Source organism: Triticum aestivum, chromosome 3A (assembly GCF_018294505.1).
Source record: "Triticum aestivum cultivar Chinese Spring chromosome 3A, IWGSC CS RefSeq v2.1, whole genome shotgun sequence".
NCBI lineage: Eukaryota > Viridiplantae > Streptophyta > Magnoliopsida > Poales > Poaceae > Triticum > Triticum aestivum.
This window is the reverse complement of record NC_057800.1, coordinates 670833213-670847423: the sequence shown is the minus strand read 5'-3', so window position 1 is coordinate 670847423 and position 14211 is coordinate 670833213. Positions and strand designations below refer to the sequence as shown.

General features: G+C 48.7%; 2 non-coding genes across 2 annotated transcripts; both read right to left on the bottom strand.

Annotated features, from left to right (window-relative positions):
- Positions 1-759: 759 nt before the first annotated feature.
- Positions 760-843, bottom strand: TRNAL-CAA (transfer RNA leucine (anticodon CAA)). The gene has a single exon. It is a non-coding gene; the product is annotated as a tRNA-Leu (tRNA).
- A 4526-nt stretch (positions 844-5369) lies between these two features.
- TRNAL-CAA (transfer RNA leucine (anticodon CAA)) lies at positions 5370-5453 on the bottom strand. The gene has a single exon. It is a non-coding gene; the product is annotated as a tRNA-Leu (tRNA).
- Positions 5454-14211: the final 8758 nt, after the last annotated feature.

The following is a 14211-nucleotide window of genomic DNA, read 5'->3' as shown; positions in this document are numbered from 1 at the left end:
TTGTCCCAAACTTCTATAGGTTTGCCTTTGTCTCGCTAAAAAATCAAATAGAGAATTCCTACATTTTGTTTCTTCAACGGATAAACATCATACCAGCTTCTCAACGGGACACATAACAGGGACGTAGGGAGCTTACTAAATCAGTCTCGATGATGTCTCGCAACAAGTTGAGTGATGGACGGAATTGATAAACTTAGACAATCTTTTTCTGTAAAGAAATCAAACAATATTGATGGAAATGATTGACAAGTAACTTGAGACTTTATCTGCAGATCTTTTGCTGAAGGGGACTTGTGACTAAGAATCCACGGGTTCAAAAATAATTGTCTCCAACAAAGTTCATGCCTTGGCTACAAACTGCACCTAACTCGCCTTGCTCGAGGTGGGTGAGCAGCACATTTGAAGGGAAAAGGATGTCCGCCATGCGAAAAAAAACATATTTCACATTTTTGAAGTATGGAAAAAAAATCTTCTTTAATAAAGTCCTAATATGCATATGCATGTACTCTACGTGGGTAGAATATTCCACGATGAAACGGTTCACGACATGAGCTACAAAAAAATCTTGGATCGTATAGTGAACAGTCCTATCATGCGTACTATGACCGTGGCAAAACAATGTATCAGAATGGTGATCTTTTGTCTCTGTGACTGACTAGTTAATTAATATACTTCTTCCGTCTCATAATATCAAAAAGCGTCTTACATTGAAGTATAACTTTTTGTAAAGCCAAAAAAGAAATAAACAAATGGTTTAAATGTCAGAAGTGCGGTTTGAACCCACGCCCTCGTAAGAGGACCAGAACTTGAGTCTGGCGCCTTAGACCACTCGGCCATCCTGACAATGTTATTACTTTTCTACATTCAATTCTAAAATTAGATGTGCCGACGGGCTGATTACGACACCACCCCGCACATGCACGCTGGCCGCATCCATCTCTGTCTCCCGATCATCATGGCCGCTGGCCAGTACTGTACGTACGCTTGGTCGTTCGGTGGGAGTAATTGTCCGTGACCATCAGAAACTCAGATTGCCAGCCAGGTCAGCAGCACCCAGCACGTACGCCAAGCGAAAAGCGCCCTTTCGGAGCTCCCCGAGTCATCGTTCTATATGTCTCGTCTCGTCGATCTCCGTCGATTGGTACGCGACCATGTCCTTCGCTTCAGTTCACTTCACTTCCCTGATCACCGCCGTGCACATGCACATGGACGATGACTACCGCGATGCGTCGCCAGACAACCACCACGGGACAAGACGAGACGAGGACTAGTCGTTGTTTGATTGGGATCCTTGATTCATGTGGGTGCGGGGCTACCCGAGCTACGACATCTGCTGGATGGATTGATCGATGCAGATCGGATCTTTGAATTATACAGAGCGGCCGGAAATGAATTCACGACCGGGCAGGTGCAGCCTTACGCACGGGCCAACACGACAGACATCTAAGGGCGTGTTTGGTTACATTGTCAATCTAACCTGGTCCGGCGAGTTTGGCTTTATTGAACCGGTTTGAGGGGATGCAGGCCAAAAAATCTCAGATGCACATTACTTGGTTGTCTGCATGCCCCTACTTGTATGAGACAATCATTTTTGATATGGCGTTTGGTTGCCTGCATTGCATTAGGCACACATATGACATGGTGCTTGGTTGCAACGTGCATAAGGTGTTGTCATGTGATAGCCTGGTTTATTAGGGATGATAGACTACTCATATCAATAAGGAATTCCTTCTTTTCCGGAAGCCCATTCGGACAGAACTTCAAAGTTAAGCGTGCTCAGCTTGAAGTAGTGTCAGGATGGGTGACCGACCGGAAAGTTGCTCCCGGGTGCACACGAGTGAGGATAAAGTACGCAGAAAAGACTAGTATTGTTTTGTGGGGCCAGTCTAGATCCCGCCAGGAGTAACTACCACCAGCGGGTGTATCCGGGGCGTTACAATTTGTTATCAGAGCCGACCCTCGCGGTTACACGGATGGTTGCGGACAGGTGCGCAGTCATGTTGTTCATGACGTTTGTGACCCGTCGTGGCACCCGGCATGGCACATGTACCGGACTGGATGCACAGACGTATGTGCCAAGAGGGAACGTTCCTGTGGCCCGACAAGAACGTCGGTTCCTCTGAGTGGGGGTGTATGTGATAGCCTGGCTTATTAGGGATTATAGACTACTCATATCAATAAGGAATTCCTTTTTTTCGGAAGCCCATTTGGACAGAACTCCAAATTTAAGCATGCTCAGCTTGGAGTAGTGTCAGGATGGGTGACCGACCGGGAAGTTGCTCCCGGATGCGCACGAGTGAGGACAAAGTGCACAAAAAAGATTAGTATTGATCTGTGGGGCCAGTCTAGATCCCGCCAGGAGTAACGACCACCGGCGGGTGTGTCCAGGGCGTTACATGTCACCACTTCCAACTAGTGGTGAGCTTACCACACAGAATTTGAACATGTAGCGTCAGCTACTTAAACAAATGACAGTTCATCCTAATTACCACCAAATGACAGTTCAAATTATTAAGAGCCATTGGCTAAATAGGGGATAGTTCATCGGTGTTGCTGCTACCAGATCTTCCTCTTCTTCTGCTGATGCTTCTTCTTCTTCTTTTTCCATCTTCTTCAAATCCCGCACTGACCTCTGTTAAGCCCAATGTTGGGGATATCGCTTATCGGGAACTTATCGATCGACCCATGATAAGGGGTAAATCGACCGATTTATCGCCATATCGGTTGATTTATTGTCCGATTTATCTTATCGGTTTGACAGCGGTAAGCGATAAATCGGCCGATTTATCGGCATATCGGAAGATATCTTGAACAGTGGTTAAGCCACATCGCCTCTGAACACTCCAACCTTTTGTTCTTCCAAGCGTCATTGTCAAATGCCTCCACACCATGGTCGGAGCTAACAACATCGTCAGGCTCGATCTCTTCCTCCTCAGGCATGTGTTCATCAAAGCCCCACTAGAGGATCCAGTTATGCATAATGCAACAAGCAAGAACTAGCTTAACCTGAGTGGAGTATGGGTGGAATGGCTTATGATCCAGGATCTTAAACCTATTCTTCAGAGCTCCAAATGCCCTCTCAACAGTTACTCTAAGCCTGGAGTGTCTGAGATTAAACAGCTTTTGTGCAGTCCTAGGATAGTTCCTACCATAGAACTCGTTGAGATGGTACCTGGTTTTCCTGAAGGGTGGAAGAATACTCGGCCGACATGCATAGCCAGCATCTCCAAGGTAGAACTTGCCGTCGGGGATGTTGATCCCATCAGGTCAACTCATGCTATCAATGAGAATGTTAGCATCATGCGCTGACCCCTCCCAGCCAGCCAACACATATGTGAACTTCAAATCAAAGTCAACAGCAGCAAGCACATTCTGGCGTGTGTAGTGCTTTCTCTCCGTGTATGCTGCAGACTGTGACCTAGGAACTCTGGCAGTGACATGAGTATCATCTATTGCCCCAATGCAATTCTGAAAATGGCATCACAAGCCCGTGTTAGTGCTCAACTTGAACAATACAAGCATATCAAGCCATGAATAGTGTATATTGTCATTGCTCACCTTGAAGTATGGATGCCATCTTGGGTTTCCACGAATCTTGGGTGGAGTCTTACCAGATGGTCTCCTGATCATCTCTCCTCTAAGCTCTCCAATAGCAAAAAGCATCTGCTTGAATTACCTAGAGATGGTCTCCATTGATCTCCTGAACGTGTTGTGAATGACCCTGAACCTCTGGTTATGGCCAACAACATGGAGGAACATGGCACTTGCTCTTCGACACTGGTGTTGATGCTATCTTGTAGCAGCCCCTTGCTCCTGAAGGTCTCGACAAGCCTGGAAAATGGTGCTCTTTTCATTCGAAGCATCCAGAGATCCTCGACGTCATTGCAGTTGTAGATGTAGTTCAGATTTTGGATCCTCTCCTGTTCCCGGATAAACAATGGACCATAGAGGATCAAAGGTCTACCAGCACGACGAACATCTCTCTGGTGCATGAACATGACACATGCCTGAATCACACTAATCAGTGCTGCTGCCTGGATTATCAGCCTCATCCGTGCATCCATAACCTAGTCGACATCGACAGTTCATTCAGTGAAAAATCGATCATGCACCTAACATAACGACCTAACCACCGAGCTAACAAAGGGGGAGGGGGTGCTGCTTACCGGCATCGGAGACGAGGATGGCGTAGGGGGAGCCATGGCACAGACTAGGTCGACTAGACGGTGGCCAACAGCAAGGGGAGCACTAAATCCGCCGCAAACGCCGCTGCCTCTTCCGCCGCCGCCGCCGCTGCCTCTTTCACACATTGCCCAGATCTGCTTAAGGAGCTACAACCGGCGCTCCGGTGTTACATATGAGTAGCTCCTTACCCGGCCGCATGGGGGCATGGCTAATAGTGGTGGCGGACGGCGAGTGGAAAGTGGCGGCGGCGCAGACGGGAGCGAGAAATGTGGAAGGGTAGGGTTTCTGTGCTAGCGGTCGACTTAAATAGCCGGGCTAGGCACTACGTGGCCCGGTGGAGCGGCGCCATCGGTCCGACGGAGGAGACGAGCTTCAGACCGCCGGTTTCGGACTATTTTCCTGAGGGACTCTAGTGCCAGTCCAACATAAAATGTCTCGCAACAAATTGAGTGATGGACGGAATTGATAAACTCAGAAAATCTTTTTCTGTAAAGAAATCAAACAATATTAGTGGAAATGATTGACAGGTAACTTGAGACTTTATCTGCAGATCTTTTGCTGAAGGGGACTTGTGACTAAAAGTCCACGGGTTCAAAAATAATTGTCTCCAACAAAGTTCATGCCTTGGCTACAAACTGCACCTAACTCGTCTTGGTCAAGGTGGGTGAGTAGCACATTTCAAGGCAAAAAGGATGTCCGCCACGAAAAAGAAAATTTAAAAATCACATTTCACATTTTTGAAGTATGAAAAAATCTTTTTAATAAAGTCCTAATATGCATATGGATGTGCTCTACATGGGTATAATGTTGCACTTGCACGATGAAATGGTTCACGACATGAGCTACAAAAAAAATCTTGGATTGTATAGTGAATAGTTGTATCATCCTTACTATGATCTTGCCAAAACAATGTATCAAAATGGTCCAGCGCAAAAAAAATGTATCAAAACGGTCCATCGCAAAAAAAAATGTATCAAAATGGTGATCTTTTATCTCTGTGACTAGCTAGTTAATTATATACTTCCTTCTTAGCATAGTGTCAAAATAGTCTAACATTACGGTACAGAAGGAGTATAATTTTTTTATAAAGCCAAAAAAAGGGAATAAAAAATAAGAATGTCAGAAGTGGGGTTTGAACCCACGCCCTCGTAAGAAAGCCAAAAAAAGGGAATAAAAAATAAGAATGTCAGAAGTGGGGTTTGAACCCACGCCCTCGTAAGAGGACCAGAACTTGAGTCTGGCGCCTTAGACCACTCGGCCATCCTGACGATGTTGATAATTTTCTACATTCAACTCTAGAATTTATGTGTTGACGGGCCGGTTACGAACAGTTGGAGCCGCCACTCTTCTTTCCCGCACACGCACGCTGCCCGCATCCATCTCCCTGTCTGTCTCTGACTTCGTCTCCCGATCATCATGGCCACTGGCCAGTACGTACGCTTGTTCGTTCGGTGGGAGTAATTGCCCGTGACCATCAGAAACTCAGATTGTCCGCCAGGTCAGCACCCAGCACGTATGCCAAGCAAAAAGCGCCCTTTTTTCTTTTTGCGGGTAGAAATTTGTATTACTCAAAACCTCAAGTCCTTACAATCCATCGCATCCAACTTCAAAGCATCTGGAGGTCCCGAACTAAGCCAAGTCATGGTTATACCCTCGCTACGAGCAAAATATGCTAAACTATCACTAACTTTATATTGACTACGATTTACATGAGTAATACAAAAATCATGAAGGGACAAAAGGTATCTAATCTCCTTGATGATGGACGAGAAAACCGATCTATCAATATCTAAAGCTTGAACCAATTTTACTGCCATTAGGGAGTCCATCTCAACCTGCACTGGCAAGTCGCTTCTCTGGATAGAAAAAGATAGATCTTCCATGCATGCACATAACTCAGCTTCAAGCGCGTCCCGACAGTGAAATAGTTGCCTACAGGAAGAGAAAATGATGGCACCCCTCTCATCTCTTAACACCATACCTGCACCAGCCGAGCCATCCTCTGCAAATGAGCCGTCAGTATTTAACTTGACAAAGCCAGAGCTAGGAGCAGCCCACTTGGGGTCTGCACTCTTGTCCATAAGAGGCCGAATTGCTCCATATGACATCAGGGACTTTCCCTTGGAAGGATCAGCAGCAAGATTAGATTTTATGCCAATGAGAGAGTCCAGGTAACTCGTCAAAAATCTGCGTGAAACTTTCATGGGTGGCGGGGCTTTGTTGTGAACAATCTTGTTGCGTATGTGCCACGCCCTCCACAGCGTCATTAGCAGCATAGACCGTTCAATATCCTGCAATTGGGAGAGCACTTGCAGCAACCATTCACGACCGGAGTTTTGGAAAGAAGATAGGTTTGGTAGAGGCCAAACTTCCGACATAACATCATAGAGCACACGTGATAATGTACAGCGACAAAGAGCATGAAAGGAATCATCGGTCTCCACATAACATACCGAACACAGGTCGTTAACCTCAAGCCTCTTTTATGCTTATTATTCCAAGTAGGAAGTGATTATGTAGCAGCTCGCCATGCAAAGTTGCGCACTGAGGAAGGAACATCGGCGGACCAAATGAGTTTCCAACAATCGCGACGTCCATCCGCCGCATGCTAGAACCCGTGGCGCTGTCCCTGAAGGCCTCCTCAAAACCTATAAGCACTTTGAACAGAGAATAAGCCAAATTTACCTGGACCCGAAGCCAAGGTATCCTCCTCCAATCTCGGCAAGGCCCTAATCCTAAGATCTCAATCACATCCGCGGGCACAAAAAATTGCTGCAGTAAATCGGTCTTCCAGGAATAGTTATCATTAAGCAAATCTGAGACAAAGTGATATCTGCATCTTCCTCTTACAGAAATAGGTTTGTAGGAGTATGGTCTAGGGATCCAATTGTCACGCCATACACGAGTACTCCTTCCATTCCCAACTCTCCAAATCAGTCCTTTCTTCAAGAGTTCAAGGCCGTAGCTAATTGCTTGCCAGGAGGAAGAAGCGTTACCCGTAAAAACCGTGTCCACAAGATTACCATCCGGGTAGTATCTCGCTTTTAGAATAAGTGCACATAGGCTGCCAGGCTTGGAAATCAGTCTCCAAGCCTGCCTCGCTAATAAAGCTTAATTGAAAATTTTGAAATCTCTGAAACCAGCACCCCCTTTGCACTTTGGTTGCATTAGATCATCCCAAGCTCTCCAGTGCACTTTCCTCTTCGGACTATATGCCTCGAGTCATCGTTCACTACCAGAAAAACTGGGGTTGCCGACGGCCAAATCTATGCCGACGGCCCCCGTCGGCATTGCCGGACATATGCCGACGGCCAAGGATAGGCCGTAGGCGTAGAAAAGCCGTCGGCATACATCCATCTATGCCGACGGGGCCGTCGGCATAGACGAGGCCGTCAGGACCGCCCGAGATACGCCTACGGGGCCCGTCGACATAGCACGGGCCCACCTGCCCGGTCAGCGCTGACCATTTGACGGCGTTGAACCTATGCCGACGGGTGGTAACGGCGGCCGTCGGCATAGGCCCCTCTGCCACGTCAACGATCCGTGTGCCACGCCACGTCATCGATCCGTGTGTGCGCAGGTATGCCGACGGCCTTGCCGTCGGCATATGTTTACTTTACTTAATTTTTAAATTTATCTATGGCAGAGGTATGCCTACGGCACAGCCGTCGGCATAGGCCCCTTCGCCACGTCATCGATCGTTGTGCCACGCCACATCACCGATCCATGGGACAACCTCCGTGTGTGCACATATATGCCGACGGCCTTGCCGTCGGCATACGTGGGCATTACTTTATTTTTTTATTTTTACTTTGTTTTGTTATTTTTACTTTATTTTAGTTTTTGCTTTTGCATAAGATAATTATGCCTTATCTAAAAAACAACCTCGATGGTATATCGATTGCCCCCCGTTACGAACGTCGCTATCGCCGTGTCACGGAGGGGGGGAACGGTCGACACGGAAGGAATTCTGGTTGGTGGGGGGTTCGGGGTGTAGCAATATCACCGAAACATCGCACGGGTCCCGATGCATATGTGAAAGTGTTCATGCATGCGTAGACGCCCGTCTTGGGGCTCCGGGGTGTGCCCCCCTCATGGACGGCGCCGCCGCCGGCACCTGGAGGGGGGAAACGGACGCGTGGGGTCTACACGGAGGGGATCTTGCTGTGGGTCTGGCCCGGATGTTGCTACAAAGTGTTCCTATGGGCTGACCTAACACAACCGGGTGGGGAGGTCCACTGGTCAAAGCCCGTCCATGCAAAGTCAAAGGGTTAGATCCCGTGGTCAAACGCTACAGGGTTAGGCGGGACGGGGGCACTGGGGGGTAGCAATGCCACCGGAGCGTCGCACCGGACCCTCATACATGCGGGGTGGTGTGGTGGCATGTCCGAAGAGGCGGGACGCGTCTTCGGGGCGTGGCCTCCCCTCACGGACGGCGATGACACGGTAGTAGATGTTCTGCGGTAACGATGCGGCGTCAATATTACTAAATACTCGGAGCGCGATAAAATCATGAGTGTTTTTTTGCACGACGGCTAGGCCGTCGGCATAGGCGCCCACGTGTCAGCTACTGGGAGCTCTGTATGAAGGACTATGCCGACGGCCCGGCCGTCGGCTTAGTTTCAAATTATGCCGACGGCCAGGCCGTCGGCATAGTCCTGGTCCTAGAGCAGCGGCTGGTCACCACGTGGCACACCTATGCCGACGGTCGAGCCGTCGGCATAGTTTCTGGCTAAGCCGACGGCTAGGCCGTCGACATAATAGTGCCATGTGGCGGCCGTTCATTGGGGAGACTTGACGGCGGCCGCCGTTAGGCGTGATAGTTGCCGACGGCCAGGGCCGTCGACATAGATGTACGGCCCCCGTCGGCGTATCATATATGCCGACGGCTTTTCTATGCCGACGGCCTCCCTAGCTGTGCTGACACATATGTTGCCGACGGTCCTATGCCGACGGGGGCCGTCGGCATAGACCTATCCCGACGGCACTAAGGACTATGCCGACGTCGGCATAGGGGGAGATTCCGGTAGTGGTTCTATATGCCTCGTCTTGTCGATCTCCGTCGGTTGGTATGTCACGATGTCCTTCGCTTCACTTCACTTGCCTGATCACCGTCGTGCACATGCACATGGACTGACTGACGAGAAGAATGCCAATCACAAGTTCGCATCTGGGACTGTGTGTGGTTCGTGTAGCGGACGAGTGAAACCGCGATGCATCGTCACATAAACCACCACCAGACGAGATGAGATGCGCACTCGCCGTACGAAATAGACAATAGCAAAAGGAGCTACATTGAATCTTTAACTACTAATAAAGCGGCTATCGTTTCTGGTCGTTCGTCATCAAAATTACCCTCCAAGTTAGTAAAAATTACCCACCAATGTCACCCGTAAGTGGGAAAACGTTTCAATTTTTTGGACCAAAAATCGCCGCCTTTTCGTTGTTTTAGAGCGGCACGACGAGCAGAAATCACAGATCGATGAGACCAGGGTTCGATCCCCAGCCTCTGCAATTTCTATCATTCTTTTCTCGCGCATGTCCTATCAATGAATGCATTCATGGGCCGGCCCATGTGCTGGGCTGTACTCCCCTGTTTTTTTTATTTTACTTTTTTATCTTTTCTTTTCTCATTCTGTTTTCTTTCTTCTTTAAATTAATTCGGGATTTTAATATTCTAAAAGTTGCGAGTTTTAAAAAAATGTTTGAGAAATTACAAAATATATGTGAATTAAAAGATGTTTAGAAAAACATAATCCTTTTGCAGATTCAAAAAATGTTGGTGGTTTTGCAAAACTGTTTGTACAATTATAAAAAAAATCACAATTTGGAAAAAAATGTCGGGAATTAAAATCATGTTCATGATTTTGAAAAAATGATTGTGTATTTAAAACATATTTGGGGAACTTAAAAAAACTGTCCATGACATTTTAGAAAATGTTCACAAAAATAAAAATAAATATTTGTTTTTTAAATTTTGTTCCCCAAATTTTAAAAAAAGTTCATATATTCAAAAAAATGTTTGTTGGGTGAAAAAATGTTAATGAATTCAAAACCGGTTCATACATTAAATTTTTTTAAACAAACTAATGTTCATGATTTTGTTGAGAAAATAAAAAAATTCAAAAGAAATTGTCAATTCGTAAAATTCTTCACTGATTCAAAAGTATTTTATGTCTAGGATTTGATTAGTTTTTCGGAAGTCTTTATATGTCTTAGCGTTGGGAGTAGTTCGTGGTCAATGAGATTTGCTCATAAAGTTTTAAACGTTCCCTTGCGCAACATAATGACAAGTGTGACATGCACTGGCAAACTCATAGCCTTGGGATTTACCGCGTCGAATGCATTGTGATCTCGTGGACATCGCGACCATCATCGGCTAGGGTGAGAAAATAAATAAATGGCAATATGGTGAGCCACTATGTTAATAGAGTACGCTCATATATCAGGATATTGAGTCAGACTTATTTGATTAGCCATAATTTTTTGTCTCCCGTTGCAACGCACGGGCATATTTACTAGTTGAAAATAAATAAAATAAACTCGTCGATAATTATGTACCCGTGACGGACGGACCAGGCACGTGGTCATTGGTGGGGAGTGCACCTCCGTCTTCCTCTCTTCCTCCTAATCAAAGAGGGATGCAAACACCTCATCCAGCTCCATGTTCACGAGGTGATACGGCGGCGGCTGGCCGCCACCTCCCGCTCGGAATGAATCGAGTCGATGATGGCGGTCCACTCCACCTCAAAAGCCACTGTTGCCTTCGTGGCCTAGGCATTTTGGAAATCTGCCTCCGCCTCCGCCATGCTAAGCCATAGAGCTCCATGCCCAGCGCCTCCTCCGCTTCCTCCTCCATGGTTGCGGCCTCATCCTCGGTGCCCGGCTCCTCCTCCTCGTTCTCCGGCACCTACATTTGCGCATTTTTCTCTGTCCCGATAAGCTCGGCGGCGCGGCGTACCTCCTCCGTGGTGCGCATCTCAGCTTAGATCTCCAACCCCTGTTGGTGCATGAGCATCTTCTAATATGTGATCTTCTGCCCGACCATGGCGGCCATCAGCGAGCTCGGATTGGAAGTGTAGAGGAGGGAGTGGCGGCGCCAGCAGCCGGTAGGAAAAGGAGTGGAATGGGACGGTTCTAGGGTTGCCTCACCATCCGGCTTAAATAGCCGGATCTAGTCCATTGGGTGGCATGCGCGGACCGCGCCATGAAAACGCCTGCACCAACCCGAAGGAGGTGTCCCGCGAACGAGTGGCTTTCCTCGTGGATGGCGGACGCATCTGGGGTTGCTCGGGCCTCCCCATTTTTGCCCCATCATCATCAAGGAGGAGTTGCCGCCCGCGATCGTGAAGGAGCGTGGTCGCGTCTTCCACTACCTCGTAGGAGGTGGCTATGGTGGTACCTTGGGCTCGAGGGTCGTCGTATCCCACGCAGAACGCATCGCGAGGCAGCAGGCGAGGTACGATCGGCGCAATGCTGGTCACCGCTCTGTGTTCGCCAAGAGCGATGTGGTGCCGTATTGGGTCTGCAACAATCCCGACCTCGCCGCCGCATGGGCGCTTGACCGCTCCGTGACCACCGCGGAGACGGCTACCAGGCGTTGTCGCCGCCTAGACGGCGCGCTCTCCATGATCTGTGAGGAGCGATCACTTAGCGACTGCTCCGCCAACGTCGGTCGCTGCATGGCCGCCGCCAGGGCTCCGAGGACAACGTCGGCAGTGGCCGCGGTGGCACACCACACTGTGCAGCAAGAGGCGGAGCGGCTCCTCCGCGAGCGGCAGGCAGGCGCGGCCCTCCAGCGTCATTCCGCCGCTGGATGGACCACGACGACGGCACTGACGACGACGGCGGTGCGGCAGAGCAGGGCGGCCACGCATACGAGGTAGTCTTAAGTACAGGGTTTAGGTTTTTTCTTAGTTATTTTGTTAAACGGTCGAAATATCAGTCTTTTATGTGAATTATAACCGAACTTAAATGAATTCTGTCGTGTTTGAACGTATTTCATCCGGTTAGTTTGAATTGTCGTTGAATATATATGGGCAGCGTTGGATGGCGACATCCGGCATTAACATCCGCAGACTACAGACTGGTCCTTTTGTCCACGGACGGATGCTGGAGAAAATTTGTGGTTCGCTGTTGGAAATGCCCTAAGGTTCTAGCTTCAAGTGTGCATGTCTGGCGATGGTATACGAATAATCCTTTTTTTTTTGCAGGGTACGAATAATCCTTCTATCCTATGACGCATAGTTCGTAGTACAATGACCTATGAGTTGTGTGGCTGCAACACCCATCGACCATCCGGTAGCAATCAGGCTACATGGTGCAGGTCATATTACAGATGATGACAAATCTACATTGGGTTGTGAAAGAATTGTTCCTCGCTGGAGGAGAGGAACTCCGTTCTGGCTACCGTCTGTCGATCTCTCACGTCTCTTGGGGCTCTCGCGGTCTCTCAAGAATCGGGTGTTCAGGTGAACCACAGATTACTGACGCTAGAGAACAGTTTAGTGTTTTATATTTTCTCGAGACAGCATCTTCGATGAACAGTCCACGTGATGGAGAACAGTCTGCCTTGACGGGAGCTAGGCTGCTAGAGAAAATAGTGTCCAGTCATCTGAACAAGACTTGATTGTTATCGTTCCAGATTTTTCTGGTAAAGTGCTGATTATAAGGCTAAATATCGACTTGCAAGGTGGGATGTCTTGTGTCGGCCTAAAGAGCAAGGGGGCAGGACATCGAGGATCTTGAGATTAAAAATAAATATTTCATGAGTAAATGGATTTACAGGCTTGTTTGGATGATGGCGACTGTGGATTTAGCTGTTGCGTAACAATTATCTTCACTCTAATTTTTTCCCTAAGTTATGGACAAACAAATGACTCCCCTTTTTGACAGGGATTGATGGTGACAAATGTTGTATTGTTTAATAAGGTAAATTTAAAGTTGAAAATTGTCTAACAACGCGCTTTTGGGAGGTTACATGGCTTCAGATACACCTTTAACAACGCGCTTTTGGGAGCATTTACAGTCGGACTTGGCAACTCGAATCCCTCAAACGTCAGCGGATGCAACCGGGCGCGTCCGCGGATAGTGACCAGTCATGCCTCAAATTTGCTCCTCTGCATTCGAGTCTCCCATATTTCATCCCCTAGATTCATACAAACCATGCAAAATAAACCTAGGTATTATGACACCCTAGCTATGATTCATCGTCGGAGATGTCCACGATGTCGGTGTCGAGTGCCTGATGGACGGGGGCGTAGGATGGCTTCGGGTCCTCCTCCACATCCATGTACGTGAGCATCTCTTGGACTTCCGCGACATTCTCCGCCTCCATCTCCTGCCGACGACGGCGTCTAGCCATCGCATCCGACTCCGAGCGCAGGGAATCGAGGATGGCCTGCTGCTCCGCATGCAAATTCGCGTCCCCAGCGTCTCCCACATCCTACTCTGGCTCGTCCTTCGGCTCCTCCTCCTCAACCTCCTCCTCCTCCTCCGGATCCACTGCATCCGGATGTAGCCACGTGGAGATCCGAGCTTCGCACATTGCCTGGATCTGCTTAAGGAGCTACAGTCGGCACTCCGGTGTTAGATAGGGGTAGCTCCTTACCCGGCCGCGTGGGGGCATGGCTAATAGTGCTGGCGGACTACGAGTGGAAAGTGGCGGCGGCGAACGGGAGGGGGAAATGTGGAAGGGTAGGGTTCCTATTCTGGTGGTCGACTTAAAATAGCCGGACTAGGCACTACATGGCCTGGCAGAGCGAAGCCATCGGTCCGACGGAGGAGACGAGCTTCAGACCGCCGATTTCAGACTATTTTCCTATGGGACCCCAACGCCAGTCCAACTTGGCGGACGCGCTCGGGCACCTTCATATCGGCCCCATATTTGAACTGGATATAAGGGGTGCCGGTTAGCCCGGGGTTTGAGGCACGTTTAAGGAGCCTGTCTAGGTCGCATTTTTGTGACCGGTCAGTGATCGGGGCATCCGCCAGGGCCGGCCCTGGGGCATGGGCGACGGGGCGACG